General features: G+C 36.8%; 1 pseudogene; it reads left to right on the top strand.

Annotated features, from left to right (window-relative positions):
- The first annotated feature begins 2468 nt into the window (after positions 1–2468).
- LOC138071373 (serine/arginine-rich splicing factor 10 pseudogene) lies at positions 2469–3254 on the top strand (annotated as a pseudogene).
- Positions 3255–6090: the final 2836 nt, after the last annotated feature.

The following is a 6090-nucleotide window of genomic DNA, read 5'->3' as shown; positions in this document are numbered from 1 at the left end:
TGACTGTAGCTCAGATCATGAACTCCTTATTGCCAAATTCAGACTTAAATTGAAGAAAGTAGGGAAAACCACTGGACCATTCAGGTATGACCTAAATCAAATCCCTTATGATTATACAGTGGAAGTGAGAAATAGATTTAAGGGCCTAGATCTGATAGATAGAGTGCCTGATGAACTATGGATGGAGGTTTGTGACATTGTACAGGAGACAGGATTCAAGACCATCCCCATAGAAAAGAAATGCAAAAAAGCAAAATGGCTGTCTGGGGAGGCCTTACAAATAGCTGTGAAAAGAAGGGAAGCAAAAAGCAAAGGAAAAAAGGAAAGATATAAGCATCTGAATGCAGAGTTCCAAGGAATAGCAAGAAGAGATAAGAATGCCTTCCTCAGTGATCAATGCAAAGAAACAGAGGAAAACAACAGAATGGGAAAGACTAGAGATCTCTTCAAGAAAATTAGAGATATCAAGGGGACATTTCATGCAAAGATGGGCTTGATAAAGGACAGAAATGGTATGGACCTAACAGAAGCACAAGATATTAAGAAGAGGTAGCAAGAATACATAGAAAACTGTACAAAAAAGATCTTCATGACCAAGATAATGACAAAGGTGTAAACACTCACCTAGAGCCAGACATCCTGGAATGTGAAGTCAAGTGGGCCTTAGAAAGCATCACTACGAACAAAGCTAGTGGAGGTGATGGCATTCCAGTGGAGCTATTTCAAATCCTAAAAGATGATGCTGTGAAAGTGCTGCACTCAATATGCCAGCAAATTTGGAAAACTCAGCAGTGGCCACAGGACTGGAAAAGGTCAGTTTTCATTCCAATCCCAAAGAAAGACAATGCCAAAGAATGCTCAAACTACCGCACAATTGCATTCATCTCACAGGCTAGTAAAGTAATGCTCAAAATTCTCCAAGCCAGGCTTCAGTGAATCATGAACTTCCAGATGTTCAAGCTGGTTTTAGAAAAGGCAGAGGAACCAGAGATCAAATTGCCAACATCTGCTGGATCATGGAAAAAGCAAGAGAGTTCCAGAAAAACATCTATTTCTGCTTTATTGACTATGCCAAAGCCTTTGTGTAGATCCCAATAAACTGTGGAAAATTCTGAAAGAGATGGGAATACCAGACCACCTGACCTGCCTCTTGAGAAACCTGTACGCAGGTCAGGAAGCAACAGTTAGAACTGGACATGGAACAACAGACTGGTTCCAAATAGGAAAAGGAGTATGTCAAGGCTGTATATTGTCACCCAGCTTATTTAACTTATATGCAGAGTACATCATGAGAAACGCTGGACTGGAAGAAACACAAGCTGGAATCAAGATTGCCAGGAGAAATATCTATCACCTCAGATATGCAGATGAAACCACCCTTATGGCAGAAAGTGAAGAGGAACTATAAAGTCTCTTGATGAAAGTGAAAGAAGAGAGTGAAAAAATTGGCTTAAAGCTCAACATTCAGAAAACAAAGATCATGACATCCATTCCCATCCCTTCATGGGAAATAGATGGGGACACAGTGGAAACAGTGTCAGACTTTAATTTTTTGGGACTCCAAAATCACTGCAGATGGTGACTGCAGCCATGAAATTCAAAGATGCTTACTCCTTGGAAGAAAAGTTATGACCAACCTAGACAGCATATTCAAAAGCAGAGACATTACTCTGGCAACAAAGGTCTGTCTAGTCAAGGCTATGGTTTTTTCCAGTAGTCATGTATGGATGTGACAGTTGGACTGTGAAGAAACCTGAGCACTGAAGAATTGATGCTTTTGAACTGTGGTGTTGGAGAAGACTCTTGAGAGTCCCATAGACTGCAAGGAGATCCAACCAGTCCATTCTAAAGGAGATCAGTCCTGGGATTTCTTTGGGAGGAATGATGCTAAAGCTGAAACTCCGGTACTTTGGCCACCTCATGCGAAGAGTTGACTCACTGGAAAAGACTCTGATGCTGGGAGGGATTGGGGGCAGGAGGAGAAGGGGATGACAGAGGATGAGATGGCTGGATGGTATCACCAACTCGATGGACGTGAGTTTGAGTGAACTCCAGTTGTTGGTGATGGACAGGGAGGCCTGGCATGCTGCAATTCATGGGGTCGCAAAGAGTCGGACACGACTGAGCGACTGAGCTGAACTGATTCATGTAGACAATCATGCCTATCTATACACAAATAAAATTTTATATTTTGTTTCCAATTTGTATACCTCGTATATGTTTTTCTTTACTTAATGCATTAACTAAGATTTACAGTGCTGAATAGGAGTGATGAGAAGTGCATCCTTGACTTTTTAGCAGTCTTAGAGAGGGAAAGGATAGTTTCTCACCTTTAAGTATGATGTTAGCTGAAGGTTTTTGTAGATTTTAAAAATCAAGATAAGTGTGTCTGAGGAGGATTCGGCGCTGAAGTTGCGAACGGTTTGCTGAGCCTGTTAGTGTCCCTGTGGAGACTCAACGCCGGCATCATGTCCCGGTACCTGCGCCCCCACAACACGTCTCTCTTCGTGAGGAACGTGGCCGAAGATACCAGGTCTGAAGATTTATGTCGGGAATTTGGTCGTTACGGTCCTATAGTTGATGTGTATGCTCCACTTGATTTCTACACTCTCCATCCAAGAGGATTTGCATATGTTCAATTTGAAGATGTTCATGATGCCAAAGATGCTTTACATAATTTAGACAGAAAGTGAATTTGTGGACGCCAAACTGAAATACAGTTTGCACAGGGGGATTGAAAGACTCCAAATCAGATGAAAGCCAAGGAAGGGAGGAATGTGTATAGTTCTTCACGCTATGATGATTATGACAGATACAGACGTTCTAGAAGCCGAAGTTATGGCAGAAGAAGATCAAAAATTCGGTCCTTCGATTACAACTATAAAAGATCTTATAGTCTTAGAAATATAGCGACTGGAAAACCACGGCATAGCAGAAGCCATTCCGACAATGATAGATTCAAACACCGAAATCGGTCTTTTTCAAGATCTAAATCCAATTTGAGATCACGGTCCAAGTCCCAGCCCAGGAAAGAAATGAAGGCTAAATCACGTTCTAGGTCTGCATCTCACACCAAAACTAGAGGCACCTCTAAAACAGATTCCAAAATACATTATAAGTCTGGCTCAAGATATGAAGAGGAATCAAGGAAAAAAGAACCACCTAGATCCAAATCTCAGTCAAGATCACAGTCTAGGTCTAGGTCAAAATCTAGGTCAAGGTCTTGGATTAGTCCTAAGTCCAGGGGCCACTGATAGTATAAACCATGGTATTTTTAGGCATGTATCATTCATTTACTCATAGTTTGGTTTACTTAAATTATCAGGAATACAATGTTGCAATGATGCTTAAAAAACACTTGTCAGTTTTCCCTGTACCAGGCAATGGTTATAATTAACATGATATGCTGTTGAGAAGCCACTCTTGAGAGTCCAGTTTGTTTAATGTTATGGGCAGCTACCAATTCGTGGTGTCTCTGTATATTTTTGTAAAGATTCTCATTTTTTATGCTTGAAGTATCAGTGAATAGATGTTGGTTGACCATAATTTGCAACATTGTCTTATTAAAAATAAACTTTCACATCCATAATTGGTAGAACTGTTAACCTAGAAATGTAGCTTGCTAATAAGATAGAATGATAAAAAAGTGAAGTTGTAGCCACAGTACAACACTGACTGACCAGACACATTTAGGTTCACGGTGGACCTTTTTGTCTTGTCAAGATGTCTATGCCCGTGATGATAATTTATGGCACAGTGTGGAATAGTTCTTTTGTTAACCCCCACTGTCTTGGAAAATGACAAGTGGGTTAAGTAGCATTTTCAGGCAGATTGTTTGATTGAAACAAGGAGCCTTCACTTTCCTGGTTTCTATGAAGATTTGGAACCATACAAACGTCGGAAAAACTCACCTTAAAACTTGGGCAGGTTGATGATGGCAGAAATAATTTTAAGGGTAAAAGAATGCTCTTATGTAGTTACTCTCAACTTTAAGGAGCATTGTTGACCATAATATTGCATAGTTTTCTTACTGCTGCTAAAAGCAAGTAAAGTGTTTCAAAGGAGGTTTTGTTTGTGAGTGTGCATAGTGTAAGAAGACTGAATTTTGATGCTTAAAGCACTTGGTGTGTGCATTTGTATAAAAATGTGCCCATCTCTTTATGAAGGAAGCTTGTTCTTCACACCTCAGTTTATTTAATGTGAGGCAAGTTAAAAAACAACACTCCCATTCTAAGTGATTCTCTGGTGCCATGAGATTTAAAATAACTTTGGAAAAAATTAATTTCAAGAAAGTCACATCTCTTTGAGTTTTTGATTGTAGTACCTGATAAAAATGTAGTGTAGTACCTGATAAAAATAAGAGGATAATACCCTACTCTTTATAAAAATTTCTAACATCTCTCTGTGAGATCATGTGGGGGCAATAAAAAGTGACTTGATATGTCCAGTCTCATTTCAGAGTAAAAGCTAGCTTTTAAAATCTTTAAAATTTTAGATTGCTTGCTTACAGGCATAAGTAAGAAATGTTGTGGGGAAACTAACCCTTTTAGAGGATTACTTTTTTCAGTTTTGGTTTTAGAGATATAGGCCTTGCCTGTAAAGAACAAAAGGTGGTTTTTAAATACTGTTTGTGGAATATGTTTAAAGGATTGATTCTAGAACCTTTGTATATTTGATAGTGTTTCTAACTCATTTCTTTACTGTTTGCAGTTAATGTTCATGTTCTGCTATGCAATCATTTATATGCACGTTTAATTTTTTTTAGATTTTCCTGGATGTATAATTTAAACAAAAAATCTATTTAAAACTGTAGCAGTAGTTCGCAGTTCTAGCAAAGAGGAAAGTTGTGGGGTTAAACTTTGTATTTTCTTTCTTATAGAAGCTTCTAAAAAGGTATTTTTATATGTTCTTTTTTAACAAATATTGTGTACAACCTTTAAAACATCAGTGTTTGGATCAAAATAAGACCCAGCTTATTTTCTGATTGCTGTAAATTAAGCAAACATGCTATAATAAAAACAAAATGAAGGAAAAATAAAAAAATCAAGATAAAGGAGTTCCCCTCTATTTCTAGTTTGCTGAGAATTGACATCATGAATTGGTGTCAGATTTTATCAAATGCTCTTTTTGCATCTTTGATACAATCATGTTTTTCATTTTTAGCTTGCCCATATAATAATTATATTAATTGATTTTTGAACATTGAGACAATTTGCACACTTGATATAAATCCCATTTTCATGGCATATAATTCTCTTTATATACTATTGGATTCAATTTGTCAACATCTTGTTGAGGATTTTTGCATTAATGGTCATAAGAGACATTGGTCTGCAGGTTTCCCTTCTGTTAATGTCTTTATATGGTTTTGATATTAGGGTAATGCTGTCCTCATAGAATCAGTTAGGAAATGGTCCATTTTGTTTCTATTTTCTAGAAGAGATTATAGAGAATTGATATCATTTCTTTCTTAAATGTTTGGTAGATTCACCAGAGAAACCATCTGAGCCTACTGCTTTCTGTTTTGGAACGTTATCAACTATTGACTTAATTTATATAATGGATATATCTGTTCCTCATTGTGTGAGTTTTGGTAGCTTCTGTCTTTCAAGAATTTGTCCCTTATAACTACATTATCAAATTGTGGACAGAGAGTTGTTCATATTCCTTTATTATCCTTTTAATACCAGTGATCAGCAGTGATAACTTCTCTTTTATTTCTAATATAAGTAATTCATGTCTTCTTTCCTTTTTTTGTGGTTAGCCTGGTGAGTAGTTCAGTAATTTTGCCAGTCTTTTCAAATAATCAACTTTTAGTTTTGTTAAATTTTTTCTGTAAATTTTCTATTTTCAATTTCAATGACTTCTAAACTAATTTTTCTTATTTTATCTTCTGTTTCTCTGCTTCCTCTGATTTTAACAGAGCATTATTCCATTTTATTTACTTTCTTAGCATATCAATTATATTTCTTTTGTATTTTTAGTAGTTTCCCTAGAGTTTGCAGTATACATTTACAATTGATCTAAGTCCACTTGAAAATATCATAAAATAAAATAATATTTATTCACCAGAAGTGTGGATATTTTATA

Source organism: Capricornis sumatraensis, chromosome X, assembly GCF_032405125.1.
Source record: "Capricornis sumatraensis isolate serow.1 chromosome X, serow.2, whole genome shotgun sequence".
Classification (NCBI taxonomy): domain Eukaryota; kingdom Metazoa; phylum Chordata; class Mammalia; order Artiodactyla; family Bovidae; genus Capricornis; species Capricornis sumatraensis.
Note: the sequence above shows the minus strand (reverse complement) of the source record. Positions and strands in the feature narration are given on the sequence as shown.